At 44.2% G+C, this 22,530-nt stretch overlaps 1 protein-coding gene across 2 annotated transcripts in view; it reads left to right on the forward strand.

The window, feature by feature from the left end:
- Positions 1 to 22,530, forward strand: part of LRFN5 (leucine rich repeat and fibronectin type III domain containing 5) — a 341,992-nt gene that overhangs the window by 59,401 nt on the left and 260,061 nt on the right. The gene's annotated exons all lie outside the window — the stretch shown is intronic.

Consider the following 22,530-nt stretch of genomic DNA (forward strand, 5'->3'; position numbering starts at 1 on the left):
CCTGGAATCTGTCTGCCTTTAGGTCAGACATGCAGACAGGAAGGTGTGCTTAGCTGAGAAAGCAACTCCTCCAGATGAAAGAAATAATAATCCCCATGAAGACTGCTGTGATGTATGACATCATTTTGGCCTAGGCAAGAAACCAGGAAGCAACTGAAGAAATGTTAAAAAAAAAGTGAAAATAGATAAATTTAATAAACCGTCCCATTTATTTTGTTATGTTTTAAAATAACAAAGTAATACATATTGCATATATATTTTTGTTATTATTACAGGTACTTATATAGCACCATCAATGTATGCAGTGCTTTACATACAGTATATATAAATATATATCTATATATATATATACTTTATATATATATATATATATATACTGTATATTGTACATTCACATCAGTCCCTAACCCTCAGGGGCATACAATCTAAGGTCCCTAACTCACATTCATACATACACATACTAGGGACAATTTAGACAGGAGTCAATTCACCTCCCAGCATATATTGGGAGTGTAGGAGGAAAGCCACGCAGGCACAATGAGAACATTGAAACTCTCCAGGCACGTGGTGCTGTAGTTGGGATCCAAACCAATGACCCTAGCGCTGGCAGTGCTAACCATTTAGCCACTGTGATTGATATATATATATATATATATATATATATAGATATATATATATATATATATATATATATTTATAATTTTTAATTTGTATTTGTATTTATTTTTTATTTTTGTTATTATTATTATTATTTTAATTTATGTATTTTTTTTTTCAAAAATATTTTATTAGAAGAAGAAAGGCATATCAAGGCATATACAACTAGGGATCGCAGTCCGAGCAAACACACAGTAAATAGCCTCCCGTTTCGCAGACGGGTCATAGGTTTAAACTGCATTGCAATCAAGGTAGGATATTACATTAGGACAGTGTTTCTCAACTCCAGTCCTCATGGACCCCCAACAGGTCATGTTTTCAGGATTTCCCTCAGATGAAACAGCTGTGGTAATTACTAAGGCAGTGAAACTGATCAAATCACCTGTGCAAAATAATGGAAATCCTGAAAACATGACCTGTTGGGGGTCCATGAGGACTGGAGTTGAGAAACACTGCATTAGGACAATTGCATATTACATACCTGCATATACAAAGAGTATATTAGATAATGCAATAATGAATACTGACCAGGGGCGGACTGACCATTCAAGCACTAGGGCACTGTCCGAGGGCCCGGGGTCTGTAGGGGGCCCCATGAGATGCCCCTGGTACCTTTCATAGGCTTTTTTGGGTGTGGTTTGAGTGTGGGCGAGGACACAGGGGCCCCATGATCCCCTATTGCCCGGGGGCCCCATGAGTTGTCAGTCCGCCCCTGATACTGACCCATGTAATAGTGAGCTCTTATGTTAAGGGATTGTAAGGTGTTGGGTAAGGGTAGCCTTGGAAGGCGTATATGTTCTGTTTTGTGTATCCGTATCAAGAATGTGTGAGTTACGTAGAAGTATTCACACCTGTGAGAGGATAAATGTTATATTCTGTTGGGAATATGTGACTAATAAGGGTGCATACAAGGTGTAGAATAAAGATAAGTCCGAAAGAATAGAACAGTTAGAGAAAGGAGTGTAGAGTGGTGTAGTCAGGGGGGGGGGGTAGGGGGAGAAAAAAAAGAGGGGGGGAATGTATTTATTTGATTTTTTAAAATTTATTTTTAGCTTTTTTTCTTATGAAATCCAAAAAGCAACAAAACTTTAAAAAGGCACTTTTTCAGCCTCTATCAATGTTAGTTTTTTTGTTGTTGTTGTTACCGTGGGTAACATGATAAAAAGTAGAAATGTGCAGTTTGTCCTGTTTAAAATGACTCTAAAATTATGATTTTGATATGAAGCCTCGTGAAGTAATTTACAAATGAAATAAAGACTATTTTGTAATGTGACAGTATGTAAACCTCAGACTTGAAATATGAACAAAGTATATCCCTCTATACTGTGTGCTTGTCCCAATCCAGAGCACTAAGTGTCATTTCTGGCTGCTGCCTCTGCTATTTGCATATATCATTTCTGACAAGTTTTCCTGACACCAAGAGAAAAATGGTGACAGGGGAGGGAGCACCAGCACACCTCATGTGAATGAGAGCCTCAGTTCTGTTCCTGTATGTTGTGTGAAGGGGGGGGTCCCTTTTCTACAATCAGCTCCCAGCTCTGCTCAATGAGCTCTGCAGAGTGTAACTTCTGCTCCCCACCCCAATGATTTTTAGAAAGCTCAGACAAACTGTATAAATTTAGCACTTAGGACGGATATAGAGAAGAGAAGACAGCAGGATAACAGGTACAACTTACGCAGGAGGATTTGTTTAATTTCTGTGTATCACCTGAGGCCAGTTACTTCAATGAGTATATGTAAGGGTTTCCACCCACTTAAAAATAAATAAATAAATAATATATATATATATTGCCAAAAGTATTGGCTCCACCCTCCAAATCATGTGATTCCGGTGTCCCCTCCATGGACACAGGTGTATACAATCCATCCCCTAGGCATGCAGACGGCTTCTACAAACATTGGTGAAAGAATGGGTCGCTGTCAGGAACTCAGTGACTCCAAGCGTGGTCCCGTGATAGGTGGCCACCTGGGCAATAAGTCCATCCGTGACATTTCCTGGCCACTAAATATTCCACGCTCAACTGTTAGTGGGATTATAACAAAGTGGAAGCAACTGGGAACAACAGCCACTCAGCCACCAAGTGGTAGGCCACATCACATGACAGGGCGGGGTCAGCGCATGCTGTAGCACACAGTGCGCAGAAGTCACCAACTGTCTGCAGAGCCAATAGCTAAAGACCTCCAAACTTGGTGTGGCCTTCAGATGAGCCCAACAACAGTGCGTAGAGAGCTTCATGGAATGGGTTTCCATGGCCGAGCAGCTGCATCCAAGCCTTACATCACCAAGTGCAATGCAAAGTGTTGGATGTTGTGGTGTAAAGCACGCCGCAACTGGACTCTAGGGCAGTGGAGACCAATTTTTTGGAGTGACGAATCATACTTCTCTGTCTGGAAATCTGATGGACATGTCTGGCGGTTGCCAGGTAAATGATACTTGCCTGTCTGCATTATACCAAGTGTAAAGTTTAGTGGAGGGGGGATTATGGTGTGGGTTTGTTTTTTTTCAGGGGTTGGGCTTGGCCCCCTAGTTCCAGTGAAGGGAACTCTTAAGGCAACATTTTGGACAATTTCATGCTCCCAACTTTGTGGGAAGAGTTTGGGGATGGCCCCTTCCTGTTCTGACATGACTGCCCCCCAGTGCACAAAGCAAGGTCCATAAAGACATGGAGGAGCCAGTTTGGGGTGGATGAACTTGACTGTCCTGCACAGAGTCCTGACCTCAACCCCATAGAACACCTTTGGGATGAATTAGAGCGGAGACTGCGAGCCAGGCCTCCTCCCCCAACATCAGTGCCTGACCTGACAAATGCGCTGCTGGAAGAATGGTCCAACCTTCCCATAGACACCCTCCTAAACCTTGTGGACGGCCTTCCCAGAAGAGTTGAAGCTGTTATAGCTGCAAAGGGCGGGGCCAACTCAATATTGAACCCCACGGACTAAGACTGGGGGGCCATTAAAGGTCATGTGTGTGGAAAGGGCGGGGCCAACTCAATATTGAACGCTACGGACCAAGACTGGGGGGCCATTAAAGTTCATGTGCGTGGAAAGGGCGGCAGACCAATACTTTTGGTAATATAGTGTAGATAGATAGACAGACTGTATATAATGATTACGATAAGAAAAATAGAGAAAACAGAATTATTTAGGGCCCACTGGGGTAAACTAAGGGTTAATCATGGGTTATTTATTTATTTATTTATTTAACATTTTCTTTTTCCCTGTCAGCTTGCTTTAACTGACATCATAGGCATACTAAAGCCTCTTTGATCTGCAGATGAAAGAAACAAAGTTGATATAAAAATAACAATGTTACTTTGTATCTTGTTTGATTGCTGTTTATCAGCGCCGTGTCAGACAGTCTGTTTTTTGACAGCAGCGGCAAAACCCCTCAGCCAGGAATTGCCAGCAAATGCTGAGAAGGATGGGGAGTACTGCACGCACCCTCTGTACTCTGATGGCAATTTCCGGGTGTGTTTTGCACATCAGGTATCAACAACTGTTTAAAGTCCAGGGGTTAGACAAAATAAATGGAAGCACTACATGATTTGCAGGTGTGAAAGTGACGCCATGTTTGGTGGTGAAAGTGGAAGTGATGTAACATTCTTTGGCTTCCGCTGTGTGATGAGACACCTAGCCAGCAGGTGGGAAGCCTCACTTTCCTCATTCGCTGCGTGCGCTTCTAGTAATACGGAGTCATGTCAGAGCTTACTGAGCTTCAAAGAAGACACATTTTGTTGGTGTCGGCAGATGCCGTGGTGTAAAGTACGCCGCCACTGGTGGTTGCCAGGAGAACAGTACTTGCCTGACTGCATTGTGCCAAGTGTAAAGTTTGGTGGAGGGGGGATTATGGTGGGGGGTTGTGTTTCAGGGGTTGGGCTTGGGCCCTTAGTTCCAGTGAACGGAACTCTTAAAGAGCATACCGTGACATGTTCAACAATTTCAACTTTGTGGGAAGAGTTTGGGGATGGCTTTTTCCTTTTCCCACATGACTGCACACCAGTGTACAAAGCATGGACCAACTCAATATTGAACCCTACGGACTAAGACTGGGATGCCGTTAAATCCATGTGCGTGTAAAGGCCAGCGTCCCAATACTTTTGGCAATATAGTGTATTTCTTATGTGAACATTCCTTTCCCGGGGATTTAAAGGTACAGTATATATCTGGGAATGTTGTCTGGGGTCCTATGCAGGGGCGGACTGACCATTTGGAAACTCGGGCATCAGCCGGAGGAGATGGCCGGGGATGCTGCAGGGGGGACATCGCAGGAGCGCAGGACAAGGTAAGTGAAACAGGGATCTCGGAGCAACGCTGCAGGGAATTCCTGAGTGTAGTTTGGGGGGGTTACCGCTTCTGGCACTGAAAGTTAACCCCGAGCTCAGAGGCGGACTGACCATTTGGAAACTCAGGCACTGCTCGAGGGCCCGGGGTCAGTAGGGGGCCCCATGAGATGCCCCTGGTACCTTTTTCATAGGCTTTTTTGAGTTTGGGCAAGGACACAGGGGCCTCATGATCCCCTATTGCCCGGGGGCCCCATGAGTTGACAGTCCACCCCTGGTCCTATGGCAAGGAGTAGGGCACAAGATGGCAGAGGGTTTAGCCTCAGCAGGAGGGACAGTGTTCTAGCAGGACTGGAGCAGAGGTAGGAACTTGTGCTTTGGCACCGAAACCAGCCAATCATGAACCTCCTCTTACTAGCCTATCTCCAGTTGTGGTCAGTAAGTCCTTGACGGAGAGCCTTCAGAGGAGTTTCGAGCATGTTAGTAAACTGACATGGGACTATGACTCCTTTGACCTAAGTCCAGTTTACTTCAAGTAAAAATTCTGAACATTCTCTCTTTCTCAGAACAGACAAAGGAGAAAATGTAGAGGATCCGCGGTGCGGATTTTGTTCAATCCACCCTTTTCTATCCATGATCGTCAAATCCATCAGTTGTAATGAACCTCCCTGTTTCTCGCCCTGGGTCCTTACCTTCAACGCTCATTTAGATTAGGCGCCGTGAATATAAATGGATCTTGTTATCCGTGTGGAAAATCTGTATCTATTTCACCCTGTCAGTCGATAGCCAGAAATATGGTTGTTCGATTCTCGGGCTCTCCAGCTTAGATTTGCACATTCGGTAGCTGCTGATTGTGCTGGTGAAAAATAAACATGTTTAATTGCACACTTGGGTACGGTCAGATACAGAGGAGCATAATTTGCAGCTTTGGCTTATCGGGGACGCTTTATTAAACATTTTGCAAAGGCAGAACGATCTGCTAATGAAGAGCGGTATCTGCAAGATCCTCCACTATTGATCGGTGTCTAAATGAAGGGAAGTGATCAATATGGGTACGTTCGGGGAGAGATATAAATATACATGAAATGATCTCATGCTATGAACAATCTTTGCTCACCTTCTTTGTTGCCATAAAAAAAAACTGTTCCATATTTTCGGAGAACTACTATTAAACTATTACAGCAGAAAATATTTGTATTGTAGATGCATATTGGTCTTCAAAAATGGCGCACGACCGCTTTCATTTCGGGAAGTATTCTACCCAGTAATGATATTGACTGTCTCAGCTGATGATACTGGAAATACAAAGCAGAAAATTTGACATTTAGGATGTCTTCATGCATGTGCATGTTGTCTACAGGGGACCATAAACATATGTCTTGTATCTCATGTCAGACCATGGAAAATTTGTTTTTCTGTATGTACTGTGTGTGTATCAGTATAATCTGCTCCCATAGACACAACCCTTCCAGGGCGCCCTAGGTTGCAAATTCTGATTGTTGAGAAGCATAGCCATATTAAACTTGAATATACCACGCATCACATGATAGTAAACCATAGCTCTCAACTATCCCTGATTTTGAGGGACTGTCCCCCATTTGGAATAAAGTCCCCCTTCCTCATCATTTGTCCCTCATTTTGGTCTGATCTACACTCACTGGCCATTTTATTAGGTCCACCTTGCTCGTGACAATAACATATCTCCCACACCATGACATCACCACCACCAGCCTGAACCATTGATACAAGGCAGGATGGATCCCCCACACCATGACACCACAACCAGCCTGAACCATTGATACAGGGCAGGATGGATCCACCACACCATGACACCACCACCACCAGCCTGAACTGTTGATACAAGGCTGGATGGATCCCCCACACCATGACACTACCACCACCAGCCTAAACCATTGATACAAGGCAGGATGGATCCCCCACACCATGACACCACCACCATCAGCCTGAACCATTGATACAAGGCAGGATGGATCCCCCACATCATGACACCACCACCATCAGCCTGAACCATTGATACAAGGCTGGATGGATCCCCCACACCATAACACCACCACCAGCCTGAACCATTGATACAAGGCAGGATAGATCCACCACACCATGACACCACCACCATCAGCCTGAACCATTGATACAAGGCAGGATGGATCCCCCACACCATGACACCACCACCATCAGCCTGAACCATTGATACAAGGCAGGATGGATCCCCCACACCATGACACCACCACCACCAGCCTGAACCATTGATACAAGGCAGGATGGATCCACCACATCATGACACCACCACCATCAGCCTGAACCATTGATACAAGGCAGAATGGATCCCCCACACCATGACACCACCAGCCTGAAACATTGATACAAGGCAGGATGAATCCCCCACAGCATGACACCACCACCACCAGCCTGAACCATTGATACAAGGCAGGATGGATCCACCACACCATGACACCACCACCACCAACCTGAACTGTTGATACAAGGAAAATTGGATCCATGCTTTCATGTTGCTTACACCAAATTCTGACACTATCACCTGAATGTCAAAGCGACCAGTCTGCCCATTCTCCTCTGATCTCTGACATCAACAAGGCATTTCCCTCCACATAACTGCCGCTCACTGGATATTTTCTCTTTTTCGGTTCATGTTCTGTAAACCCTAGAGATGGTTGTGCATGGAAATCCCCGTAGATTAACCATTTTTTAAATACTAAGACCAGCCCATCTGGTGCCAACAACCATGCCATGTTATCCTCCAGGTGACCTGTTTGTGTGTGGGAGACTCTGTGCTGCTTCTGGTCTCTGAGCCTGACCCCTTACTATGACATTTACATTGCAACCAATGAAAAAAACATATTGGACTAAACCAACTGGTGTGGGTCCCCATTCTTCCAATACCATTGAAATGATTCTGGGAACATTTGTCTACAGAAAGTTGCCTCCAAAAAGTTCAGAACCAGACTACCTATCCTTGTCCAGTGAAGGGGTCCAGCACTCCTACAATACACATCTATTTTTGAACACTTAGACATTCACAGACAAGCCATGAAATATACACTCACTGGCCACTTTATTAGGTCCACATTGCTAGTGCCAAGAAAATCTCCCCCACATCTTTACACCGCCAGCACCAGCCTGAACTGTTGATACAAGGCAATTTGGATCCATGCTTTCATGTTGTTTACACCAATTTCTGACCCTACCATCTGAATGTCGCAGCAACCAGTCTTCCCATTCTCCTCTGACCTCTGACATCAACAAGGCATTTTCCTCCACACAACTCACTGGATATTTTCTATTTTTTGGACCATTCTCTGTAAACCCTAAATATGGTTGTGCGTGAAAATCCCAGTAGATCAACTGTTTTTTTAAATACTCAGACCAGCCCATCTGGCGCCAACAAACATGCCACGGTCAAAGTCACTTAAAGCCCTTTTCTTCCCTATTCTGATGCTCGGTTTGAACTTCAGCAAGTCATCTTCACCACATCTAGATGCCTACATATATTGAGTTGCTGCCATGCGATTGGCTGATTAGCAATTTGTGTTACCAAGCCATTGAACAAGTGGACCTAATAAAGTGACCGGTGAGTATATAGTTGTATATAAACATATCAAATACTTGGCTCCCCATTTTTTGTACCACATCCTAATTGCTTATAGAAAAAAACCCCGAGGGGCAAAACTTTTTTATATTTTTCTGGCACCAAAAAGGACCAATTATTAGTTTATTAATGTAAAAACCTACACATTAAAAGAAAACCCTCATTGGGGGAATGTGCCTCCCCTCAAAGTACCCACTGCTTTAGTGGAGGTATATTCTACAGTTGCATCAACATGTGAATCACTCCTCGATGTGGAATTTCGTGAGGTCGACGTGTTTCGCAAAAATTGCTTCTTCAGGACCTCTTTTCTTGAGAGAGAGAGAATGGATTATCAAGGAAGATATAACAAATGTATAAAACAATAAATACATCCATGATATACCATAACATGACCACTAATTCCATCATAGAGTTTCCTGGCTACTTACATGTCACTTGTAAAAGCCCGGCACCGGTGGTGCAGCGGCAACCAGTGACACCACCCTATCCCAATGTGGCCATCCCATGCAAGTAATCCCTAAACATTTTAGGACCAATTATTATCAGTTTATTAATGTAAAAACATACACATTAAAAGAAAACCCTCATTGGGGGAATGTGCCTCCCCTCAGAGTACCCACTGCTTTAGTGGAGGTATATACTTCAGTTGCATCATGTGAATCACTCCTCAATGTGGAATTTCGTGAGGTCGACGTGTTTTGCAAAAATTGCTTCTTCAGCACAGCTTTTCTTGAGGGAGAGAGTGAATGATTTATCTAGGAAGATATAACAAATTAAAATTCAATAAATACATCCATGATATATAAATACATCCATGACTCAGTGATGGTCAAATCATACGATCGTTTTTCCGAAAAGAATATGCGCATGAGCCATGACCTGGGAGGAACAGAAGTTTTGCCTGTTATATGGGGTGAACTTTATGACTTGATCGGCCGATTTTCGAAATCAATGATGGCGCCATCGGATCACCGAGCGAACGACGTTTCCGATTTTCGAACGAAAAATTGTTTGCAATTTGAACCATGTATGGCCTGCATTAATGGGTATAGAGGACATGCATAGCTGAACCAGATTCTGAGTGCTCCAGTTTTAGTAAATTCCCCCCTTTGTGTCATTTGTTCAAGTATGTCACATTTTCTTTAGAAACTATTTAAATCAAGATCCCCCTCCCCCTCCAGAGAATCCCCCCTTTCCTGACCAGGCCATCTTTTGCGATACGGCGCTGCGTTACTTTAACTGACAATTGCGCAGTCGTGCACCCAAATTAAATTTACATCCTTTTTTTCCCCACGAATAGAGCTTTCTTTTGGTGGTATTTTTTCACCTGTGAGTTTTTATTTTTGCCGCTATAAAAAAAATTTTGAGTAAAAAACAATATTTTTGACATTTTGCTATTAAACATGTCCAGTAAAAAAATTTTAAAAAATCAAATTTCGTCATAAATTTAGACCAAAATGTACTCTGGTCCATGTGAAAAAAATAAATCCAAGCTTGTCTGAGAGTTCAGTAAAAAAGGGGACAGAGAGCTGAAGTTACACACTGCAGAGCTCAGTGAGATAGCTGATTGAAGGGAAGGGACAACCTCCCCCACAGAGCTGAGGCTCTCAATCACAGGCTGTCCCTCCCCTGTCACCATTTATCTCTTGCTGTCAGGAAAATTTGTCAGAAGCAACTCATGCTGATAGCAGAGGAAGGAGGCAGCAGACAGAAATGACACTCTGTGCTCTGGTTAGAGTCAAGTACACACTATAGAGGGATAGGCTTTGTTCATATTTCATGTCTGAGGTTTATAACCACTTTATATGAAAACCTAGGAGACTATATGGAGCTTGATAGTGGTGGTGGCATTCTTGGTACGGTCCTCCGAGGGAGACTACAAGCGACCATTTCAACAATGAAGTGGGCATGGTGCAATTTGGTCACCATCGGGAAACCTGCCCTGAGAACTGCCATGCAGCTGCCACTGGAGGGCATGTGGACAGCAAGTGACTGCAGGTGATCAGCCGCACTGAGATGTAACAATGGTGCACCCCTTTTGATAATGTGCGTGCGCACAAAACGTGTCAAGGAGGAGCTGTACGCCGTGACGTCACGCTGCTGGAACTTCATGAGAGTGGTGGGTCAGTCTCATGGTTTTTTAAAGCTCTGCTCTGCTTTTTGCTGTTTTTTCCACGTGGATGATACTGTTTTTATACCATAATAAATGAATTTAATTACTACACTATGGGCACCTTCTTTCTTGGCTCTGCATTGAGCTATCCAGAGAACAGCTGCAGAGCAGTCCCAGATCCAGAGGAGGGAGTCTCTTCCTATGCTGCTTGCTTGGTCCACATTAATGGGGGCTTCTGGCAGACCTTACAATCATCATATGATTCAACATCAGTGGCGGATTTACCATTTGGAAACTCGGGCGCTGCCCGAGGGCCTGGGGTCAGTAGGGGGCCCCATGAGATGCCCCTGGTACCTTTTTCATAAGCTTTTTTGAGTGTGGGCAAGGACACAGGGGCCCTATGATCCCCTATTGCCCGGGGGCCCCATGAGTTGTCAGTCCCCTGAGCTCGGGGTTAACTTTCAGTACCAGAAGCGGTAACCCCCCCAAACTACACTCGGGAATACCCTGCGGCGTTGCTCCGAGATCCCTGTTTCACTTACCTTGTCCTGCGCTCCAGCGATATCCCTCCTGCAGCATCCCCGGCCATTTCCTCCGGCTGATGCCGGCATCTGTCTTCTGGGCTCCGTTCTCTACGAGTGTCGGGACGTACGGGGGGACGGAACTGGCAGGAAATTAAAAAATGTAAAAATTTGACATTCACTCAATACACTAAAATCACATAGTATAACATTCCTGTTTCAAACCATTTCACATACATTTTGTCCCGAGTGCTTTGTCCGGCGCCCTGCCTGCATTTTTACTGTTCTTTCTGCCTGGAAACTGAGAAACGTCCATGGCGTCCAAAAAGCGTCCCTTTAGGTCAGACGCGGTTTTAGACCGGCTAGAGAACAGCGATAGTAAATCAGAACCACTTGCAGAATTGAGTGATAATGATTGGTGGGGGAAATTCCTCATCAGACACTGAAAACGATTCTGCGACTGAGCTCAGCGATGTGCGAACTTGGCGCTCTATTTCACATTTCAGTGTTTTTGGTTTGATTATATTATTGAATTAAATTTATTATTATTATATTATTATTTTTTATGATTATTTATTATATTATAATTTATGATTTCGTGTTTCAAATTTTATCATCCCCGGGATCTTTACTAGACTCTTGTTCGGACAGATTTCAGTGAGTTATTCCTAAGAATTACAGGCCGACAATAAAAAAACAACAAATTTACATTAAAAATAATGTACCGCTTTGAGCACAGAAATATGGACATAATCAGACCGCCAGGGAGGTTAAGGTCTTTGGGTTTCTTTTTAGCGCACATGCTGCTTACCCTATTGGAATCCCGTTCGCTGCCTGTTTTTCTCATCATGTAGCAAAAACACAGTGTTTTATTTATTTAAAAAAATGGCAGTTATTATTATTATTATTATTATTATACAGGATTTATATAGCGCCAACAGTTTGGCTACTTTAACTGGCAATTGAGCGGTCATGCAACACAGCACCCAAATGAAATTTATAATATTTTTTTCCCCACAAACAGAGCTTTATTTTTTTATTACTATTATTATTATTATACAGGATTTATATTATTATTATTATACAGGATTTATGGCGCCAACAGTTTGCTCAGCACTTTACAATATAACGGGAGACAATACAGAACAATACAGTTCAATACAAGAGGGATAAGAGGGCCCTGATCCTGGGAGCTTACAATCTAGGAGTTGTTTATGATACCGCAGTACTTTAGCAAACAAAATGCCACTTAGTAAAAATCAGCATCCACTTTAAAGATTTTGTCCGCTGTTTGCAAACGGCGGGTTTCACGCGCGTGTTAAATTCTGTTATTCTGTAAACAGCCAAGGGCCCCGAATGTGTGAAAACTCCTATAAGGTGTTTTTTTTTTTTTGGGGGGGGGACATTATCAAGTGCCATTTGAGCCGGAATAGTCAGGCATTAGGGCTCTGGATAGGATAAATAATTCATAATAATTAGAAATCTACCAAATTATATCCCGGCAACTTTGCAGAGCTGTGAGGCGAATGAAAAGATCAATTAATGGAACGCGTTTGCCGCCGCTGTAATTTCAGAGAGGGAGAAAAATTCTGGTATGACTACGTATTGTGCCCATGACTAAGTAATAACGCTTTAAGGATTGGATTTTTTACCATCGAAAAAAAACTCCAGCTTTGTGTTTGTTCATAATAGAAGCTAATTGAGAGCCGGTAGGTGGAATTAATGAGAACTATAATACATAGGTAGTGAGACATCACGCAAAGTCGTGATCGAAAATTATATGGAAGCATTGGATGATGACAACTTGACTCAAAGGAGGCCTGTTGTGAGGAAAATAAGAAGCCATAGCTGAAAATGGCAGTTGCCTGGCTCCCATGAAGATCCTTGGCATCCTAGCATCTTGGCATCCAAGGCTCACTGGCTTGAAGAATCTAGATCGAGCTTTAGAAATACTTAGTAACTCAAAGTGATTCTAAAGCCTGAAGATTTTTTAACCACTTCAAGTCCGGACACTTTCACCCCCTTCCAGTCTGGACACTTTTACTCCCTTCCAGTCCGGACACTTTTACCCCCTTCCAGTCCGGACACTTTTACGCCCTTCCAGTCCCGACACTTACACTCCCTTCCAGTCCGGACACTTACACTCCCTTCCAGTCCCGACACTTACACTCCCTTCCAGTCCGGACACTTTCCCCCCTTCCAGTCCCGACACTTTCACCCCCTTCCAGTCCCGACACTTTCACTCCCTTCCAGTCCGGACACTTTCCCCCCCCTTCCAGTCCGGACACTTTCACCCCCTTCCAGTCCGGACACTTTCATCCCCCTTCCAGTCTGGACACTTTCACTCCCTTCCAGTCCGGACACTTCCCCCCTTCCAGTCTGGACACTTTCACCCCCTTCCAGTCCAGACACCCCCCCCCCCTTCCAGTCCGGACACTTTCACCCCCTTCCAGTCCGGACACTCCCCCCCCCCTTCCAGTCCGGACACTTTCACCCCCTTCCAGTCCGGACACTTTCACCCCCTTCCAGTCTGGACACTTTCATCCCCCTTCCAGTCCAGACACTTTCATCCCCCTTCCACGCCGGACACTTTCACCCCCTTCCACTCCGGACACTTTCACCCCCTTCCAGTCCGGGCACTTTCACCCCCTTCCAGTCCGGACACTTTCACCCCCTTCCAGTCCGGACACTTTCACCCCCTTCCAGACCGGACACTTTCAGCCCCTTCCAGTCCGGAAACTTTAACCCCCTTCCGGTTCGGACACTTTTCCCCCCTTCCATTCCGGACACTTTCACCCCCTTCCAGTCCGGACACTTTCACCCCCTTCCAGTCCAGGCCAATTTTCAGCTTTCAGCACTGTCACACTTTGAATGACAATTGCGCGGTCATGCAACACTGTACGTGTATGAAATTTTTAGCATTTTTTTTGAGACAGATAAAACTTTATTTTGGTGATATTTATTCACCACTGGGATTTTTATTTGTTTTGCTATATAAATGAAAAAGTTAACAAATTTTGAAAAAAAGTGAAGTAGTTAATGATAAGCCACACAGTACTTCGGTGTACAACAGAGGGACGCTTAGCAGAATCATATGACCCCCAATTAAGAGTCATCAATCCAAGATATCCAGCTTTCCTCAAAACCACGTGTCAAACGAGGGTACCGCCATGTTATATCAGACCGCTGTGCATACATGTACTCAGTTGGACATAGTATCTTGAAAAAGAAAAAGGCAGGCTCTCCATAGTGTAATCCTGATTAAAACACCAATTTAATGTAAATGCACTTACAATGGAAAGATGACAACCAGGCACTTCATATCATATAAACAACTTATGTTCCAGAATAAAAAATGGCAATGGGGGGATTACATATGCGTAGTGGCATGTGTTCCGTCTCAGTTATTCTTCCCTGTTTATATATTCTTCAGCAGAAGGTGGAGAAGTAGCACACAGTCGGCAGGACTGTAGGCTCTAAAGAATGTGCTGTCCCCTATATCAGCCATTCTCAACCACGGTTCTGTGGATCTCTAGGGTTCCTCCCAGGGGCGGACTGACAACTCATGGGGCCCCCGGGCAATAAGGGATCATGGGGCCCCTATGTCCTTGTCCAAACTCAAAAAAGCCTATGAAAAAGGTACCAGGGACATCTCATGGGGCCCCCCTACTGACCCCGGGCCCTCGGGCAGTGCCCGTGTTTCCAAATGGTCAGTCTGCCCCTGGTTCCTCCAGAGGTTCCTAGGGGTTCCTTGAGTTGTGGCTGATTGACTTGAAGGCGCATGCATAGTTCTAAGGCCAGTTCTCTTTGAAAAGCCAGTGGCATGAAATCAATGATCCTTTCTAGCTCTAGTAAAGGGTGGCATTCTATTCTTCAGTGTAAAGTGCAAGATGCCCAAAAAGCATTTCCCTAGACCTTATAATTGTTTCATTGCCAAATGTTTATTGCATTTTTAACAGAAAAATGACAGATAGTATGGGCTGATCAATGTTCCATAAATCACATTGTGTAATGAGGATTCAATAAACAAAGCAAAATCCTTGACAAGCAGTATATTGGCATTGTTCAAAAACACTCACAGTCAAATCCCAAATAACATATGTAGAAGTGTGAATACCTTCATCCAAAAGCTTCCCAGCATTGGGCAGGTCCAACATATATGGTGGATGTCACCTGTGGACTGGAATCCTTTAAAACAGAGATGCCAATGCCCAGAGAACATGTCCCTACACATATCCCTCAGCAATCCAGCACAGCAGGGATGGGGAAGAATCTCAATAACTTCACACTTGATGGTTCTTGCATAGTTTTTTTGAATAATGTCACCTAGAAGAGCCAGCACCATGCGCCATGAGCCCAATAATCTTTTTAACTGAATTCTGAATTATAGTGTAAGAAGGGCATTCTTCCCAATGATCATTGTGCAGGGTACATTTTTTCTTCTGGCTCCCATGCTTTGTTTTTTTTTTTATCAGAGATTCCCCTAGACCCAAAAATCCTTTGGGGAAAAAAGGTTGACATCCTTGGTAGTCATATGCCACATAAGGGATAGGTAAGAATCCCAATGGCTTTTCATTTGGTGGTTTCGGGATAAATTTTGGTCCAGTGCCACTTGGAAGAGCCAGGGCTATGACACCAATTATCTTTTTTAACTTTCTTCAGGAGGGAAATCTGAGCTCCAGTGTAAGTAGGACATTATTTCCAATGACCGATAATGCAAGTTGCATTTTTCCAACTGGTCCCAGTGATATGTTTTTAGAAGGTGTTCCTCTAGACCAAAGGTGGCCCTCCAGCTGTTGCGAAACCCAAGTCCCATGAGGCTTTGCAAGATTGACAGTTACAAGCATGACTCCCAAAGGCAGAGTCATGATGGGGCAGGTAGTTTTGCAACAGCTGGAGGGCCGCCAGTTTGACACCTCTGCTCTAAACCATAAAATTCTTTCAATGGTTCCTCCCAGGTTAAAAAATTGAGGAAGGCCTGTCTACATTCTTTGCAGCCATATAACACAGCAAACATGGGGAAGAATCATAATGACTTCCCATTTTATGGTTCATGCATAGTTTTAATGCCAATGCTATTTGGAAGAGCCAATGACGTGCCACCAATGATATTTTTGTATCAGTGTAAAAGGGGCATTCTCCCCAATGACCATTAATGTAAAGGTGCATTTTTCCCACAGACCCCCATTAATTGTTTTTTTTTTTTTTAGCAACGGCTCCTCTAGACCTGCAAATCCTTCAAAGGTTCCTTTGGGGTAAAAAAAGGTTGAGAATGGTTGCTCTACATTCTTTTTAGCCATATGGCACACAAGGGATAGAAAAGAATCACAAAGGATTTTCATTTGGTGGTTCCTGCATCGTTTTGAGGCCAGTGCCACTTGGAAAAGACAGTGACATGCCACCAATGATATTTTTTAGCTGTCTTTAATGGTGGAACTCACCATAAGGGGGACATTCTTCCCAATGACCATTAATGTAAGGTGCATTATTCCCACTGACCCCCATGAATTGTTTTTAGAAGGGGTTCCCCTAGACCTAAAATCCTTTAAGGGTTCCACCAGGATAAAAAGGTTGAGAAAGGCTATTCTACATCCTTTGTAGCCATATGACACAAGTGATAGGGAATAATCACTATGGCTTCTCATTAGGTGCTTCCTGATAGTTTTGGGTTCAATGCGACTTAGAACAGCCAGCAGCATTCCTCCAAAAATCTGCCTTTAGCTGTCTTTAAGAGTGTACATTTGACCTTCAGTTTAAGGGAGGTATTCTTCCCAATGACCATTAATGTAAGGTGCATTTTTCCCACTGACCCCTATGAATTGTTTTTAGCAGGGGTTTCCCTAAACCCAAAAATCTGTTCAGGGTTTCTCTAAGGTAAAAAGGTTGAGAAAGGATGCTCAACATCCTTTGTAGCTGTATGGTACACAAGATATTGTGAAGAATCACAATGGCTTCTCATTTGGTGGTTCCTGCAAAGTTTTGGGGTCAATGCCACTTGGAGGAGCCAACAGCATGCCTCCAAAAATCTTTTTTTGTTGTCTTTAAGGGTGAAATTCTTACCTTCAGTGTAAGGGGGGCATTCTTCCCAATGACCATTACTGTAAGGTGCATTTATCCCACTGACACCCATGAATTGTATTTAGCAGGGGTTCTCCTTAACCCCAAAATCCTTTCAGGGTTACTCTAAGGTTAAAGAGGTTGAGAAAGGCTGCACAACATCCTTTGGTAGCCATATGGCACAAGCGATAAGGAAGAATCCCAATGGCTTCTCATGTGGTTGTTCCTGCACAGTTTTGGGGTCATTGCTACTTGGAAGAGCCAGTGACATGCCTCAAAAAATATTTTTTAGCTATTTTTTAATGTAAGGTACATTTTTGGAGCCAATAACACTTGCAAGAGCTAACTGCATGCCCCTAATGATCTTAGAAGAGCCAATGGCATGCCACCAATGATCTTTTAGCATTCTTTAAGGCTTTAACTCTGACCTTCAGTGTAAGGAGGACATTCTTCTTAATGGCCATTAATGTAAGGAACATTTTTGGAGTCAATGCCACTTGGAAGAGCCAACGGCATGCCAATAATGATCTTAGAGGAGCCAACGGCATGCCAGCAATGATCTTAGGAGAACCAACAGCATGCCACTGATGATCTTATAGCTTTCTTTAAGGCTTCATTTTGACCTTCAGTGTAAGGAGTTAATTCTTCCCAATGGCCATTAATGTAAAGCACATTTTTGGAGCCAATGACACTTGCAAGAGCCAACGGCATGCCACCAATGATCTTAGAACAGCCAATGACATGCCAACAAGAATATTTTAGCTTTCTTTAAGGCTTTAATTCTGACCTTCAGTGTAAGGAGGGCATTCTTCCCAATGGCTATTAATATAAGGAACATTTTTGGAGCCAATGCCACTTGGAAGAGCCAACAGCATGCCACCAATGATCTTAGAAGAACCAACATCATGCCACCAATGATCCTTTAGCTTTCTTTAAGGCTTTACCTCTGACCTTCAGTGTAAGGAGGGCATTCTTCCCAATGGCCATTAATTTAAGAAACATTTTAGAAGCCAATGCCACTTGGAAGAGCCAACATCATGCCACCAATTATTTTAGAAGAACCAACAGCATGCCACTGATGATCTTTTAGCTTTCTTTAAGGCTTTAATTCTGACCTTCAGTGTAAGGAGGGCATTCTTCCCAATGGCCATTAATGTAAGAAACATTTTTGGTGCCAATGTCACTTGGAAGAGCCAACGGCATGCCACCAATGATCTTTTAGCTTTCTTTAAGGCTTTAGACTGACCTTCAGTGTAAGAAGGGCATTCTTCCCAATGGCCATTAATGTAAGGAACATTTTTGGAGCCAATGCCACTTGGAAGAGCCAATAGCATGCCACCAATGATCTTATAAGAGCCAACGGCATGCCAACAATGATCTTAGAAGAGCCAACGGCATGCCACCAATGATCCTTTAGCTTTCTTTAAGGCTTTAACTCTGACCTTAAGTGTGAGGAGGGAATTCTTCTTAATGGCCATTAATGTAAGGAACATTTTTGGAGCCAATGCCACTTGGAAAAGCCAATAGCATGCCACCAGTGATCTTATAAGAGCCAACGGCATGACAACAATGATCTTAGAAGAGCCAATGGCATGCCACCAATGATCCTTTAGCTTCCTTTAAGGCTTTAACTCTGACCTTCAGTGTAAGGAGGGAATTCTTCTTAATGGCCATTAATGTAAGGAACATTTTTGGATCCAATGCCACTTGGAAGAGCCAACGGCATGCCACCAGAGATCTTTTACCTTTTTTTATAGTTTTAATTCTGACCTTTAATGTAAGGCGGGCATTCTTTTCAACAAATTGTTTCCAGCATGGGCTCTCCTAGACCTGAAAGTTCTTCAAGGGGTAAAAAAGTTTTGAAAGGCCTCTTTACATGTTTTGTAGCTATACAACACAGCAGGGATGGGAAAGAATCACAATGATTGCTCTACAAATCTGTGTTTCTACCACATATATAACTGTTTATTTTCAACTGCCCTTTAACCCAACTCTTTTCTATGGATTCCATCTATACAATGTATACAATTGCAGCAGTTCATGAGCAACATTGTAGGTTATAAAAGATATTATATTTCTGCTCAGCAACAAAGGGCTCTGCCCCTGCTTTGCAGGCGGCCCACGTCTGTGCTGCAAGCTAACATCTGTTTGCTTCATGCAGTTTTAATCAGAAAGTAGTCTGCCAGCCCGACTCCATGTCATCCTGAGATTTACAGTCACTGTATTGTTTTTTTTTTTGCATACAGGACTTTCTCTTTTTTTATTTTTTCTTCCTCTCTCCCTTTGTAGTGTAAGAAAATTTGAGCTCGGGAAAGATACCAAATGACAGGCGCACCGCTTGCAAAATGCATCGCGTGCTAATTGGCAGTACAACTGGTGCAGCTGCTGAAGGACAGGGAACCATGGCCCCCTCTTATTCCCCATCCTAAATACTAATGAGGCTTTATTACCTTTTTTTTTTTTTTTTTAGACATCAGACCAAAAGGAAATAGCTGTTTGGGGTGTGAAGAATCTATACTATTGGAAATGATACATCCATTTTGCTTCTTGCTGATTCAAACATCCCGGAGATGGGATGCAGGTGCTTTGATCAGAGTAAAACCCTTACCTGCGGTTGCTATAGCAACATCCTTCCCGCATTGTCTGTCGGAATGTTCAAACATTCAAGGTTGATCGCCACCAGCATAGTTACGGTTTGGTAGACAATGAAATGTGAAGGATTCACAGCGCGGACCCTTTTCCGCAATATGAAGTCGTACCTGTAATTTATCTGTAAACGGTCAGCCATGAAGGATCACGAGGTAAATGGTTTAAGTTGTTTTTTTTTTTTAAGTAGAGGTTTGAGAGTCTTTTTGGAAAAATCAGGTTAATGAAGGATCAGGAGGTAAATGGTTTAGGTTGGTTTTTTTTTCAGTAGAGGTTTGAGAGTCTTTTGGGAAAATCAGGTTGAAATGATAGCCAAATGCCACCTCCCTCTAAAATAAATCTTGCTAAAGAGAGAATTGACTTCCCAAATGGCTGAATTTGCTTGAGTGAACCATCTCCAAAACCGAGTTTCTTGTCTTCCCCCCAGCCCGCACACCACCCCCCATTGACTTCTCCATCACGTCCAACAACGCCATCATCAGGCCCGCCCCGCAGGCCAGAGTACTTGGTGCCATTCTGGATTCAAACCTATCCTTCCAGCCCCAAGTCCAATCTTTAACAAACTCATGCAGACTCCACCTCCGCAACATCGCCAAAATCCTCAAGTTCCTAACCCCAGAAACCACTAAACAGCTCATCCACTCCCTCATCATATCACGACTCGATTACTGCAACTCCCTCCTCACTGGCCTGCCTCGCCACAGGCTATCCCCACTTCAGTCGATCCTGAATACGGCAGCCAGACTCATCCACCTTTCCGCCACCCCCCTCTGCCAATCCCTCCACTGGCTTCCTGTTATGATCCGCCAGGTGGTGCCTCAGGCTGCCAACTGACAGACCTACCCAGAGAGTGGGGTCTAAGCCCGGGCTGTGCTTTCACCAGGGCCCCTGACGGTGGGGATGGACTTGAAACAGTCCCGGGCCAGGTCACGACCTCTGAGCAGGCCCACCAGTGGCTGAGGAGACCTCCGGGGACGTATGCAGGTACCGGGAGAGCCAGATGTGAAGAGGATGGTGGCCCCAGCAGGGTAGTAACGGATCGAGGTCCCGTGGGGGTAAGCGGGGTACAGAATCGGCGGGCAAAGAGTAGTCGGGTCACATGCAGGATCAGCAGGGTAAGTCAGTCCGTAGAATGGTCAGGGCAATCCGGGTCAATCACAGGAGCAGGCAGAGTAGTCAGGGCAATCCGCGTCAATCACAGGAGCAGGCAGCGTAGTCAGGGCAATCCGGGTCAATCACAGGGGCAAGCAGCGTAGTCAGGGTCAATCAGGGTCACTAGACGGGTGCAGGAACTCAGAATCACAGATAGACCTTGCGGCAATCTGTGACAGTGCAGGGCATCTTTAAAAAGTGCGCCCTGCACTGTCATTGGCCGGCTAGGACGCGCCCCCGGCTGTCATTGGACGCCTGAAGCGCGCCCGCGGCTCCTACTGCGCATGCGCGGCGTCCTGTCAGCCGCGGCTCGCCGGGACCTAGTGCCTGTGTCCCGGCGTGATCTGCTGCCAGTGCGCATGCGTGGGGGAAGGTGCCGCGATCCCGGATTCCAGAGCCGCGATCCCTGACACTTCCGATTGCGCAACGGATCAAATTCAAAATCCTAACACTGACGTACAAAGCTGCCTACCATACTGCCCCATATTGTCTCCTCCTCCCATGCCCACCTCCAGGATTTCTTCAGGGTGTCACCCATCCTCTGGAACTCCCTGCCCCAACCCATCAGACTATCACCTACTCTCCTCTCCTTTAGGCGCACCCTGAAAACCCATCTCTTCAGGGAAGCCTACCCCACCCCCTGCTAATTTGCCGATCTCCTCCACTCTTCCTACCACTCCATCCCCCACAGCTATCTCCTCCTGTACTACTATCCCCTCCCTCCTAGATTGTAGGCTCGGATAGAGCAGGGCCCTCGAACCCCTCATGTATCGCATTGTATTGTTACTGTACTGTCACATGTTCTGTCCCCCTTTGTAATGTAAAGCGCTGAGCCAACTGTTGGCGCTTTATAAATACTGTATAATAATAATAATAATCAGGTCTTCTGGGCATTGCTGTGTAAGAGGTAAAAGGGGAGGGGCTGCCTATGCAAATACTACCAATCAGGTTTTATGCATTTGCATTTCAACTTTAACCCCTCCTTCCAGCTGCATGTTTTGCACCCAGCTTTTGGGACCCCCTCTCTGTGTATTGCCTTACCCACTTCTATTGAGTCCTTTGTATTGCTTCTTTTGTTCTACACATTTTAATGTAAGTGCCTTATTGGCGGGTTTCCAAGTCTAACTATTCTTGTTTTGATATTTATCTATAAGTTTGTTTACTTCATAGATACATTACAAGTCCCCGAGGAAGCGGCCTTTCTTGCGAAACATGTTGGATCAAACATAACAGTGGAACCCCCCTTATCTGAAGGAATTGGACGGCTTCAATTCCATCCAGGGTCCATCCATGTATATTTTTTTAAATCACTGATATATTTGTTTTAGACAAGTTATATAAATAAAGGAATATATGGTTTTACATACAGTACTGTGGTACTCAGGCTATATGCCTAGAAAGTCCAAATTTAGTGTACCAAGAAAATATTCTCTGAATCTGGAACATGGTATGACCAGGAGCAGACTGACAACTCCCGGG

Source organism: Staurois parvus, unplaced genomic scaffold, assembly GCF_062004578.1.
Source record: "Staurois parvus isolate SC_StPar_1 unplaced genomic scaffold, SC_StPar_1.0 ptg001858l, whole genome shotgun sequence".
Taxonomy (NCBI): Eukaryota; Metazoa; Chordata; class Amphibia; order Anura; family Ranidae; genus Staurois; species Staurois parvus.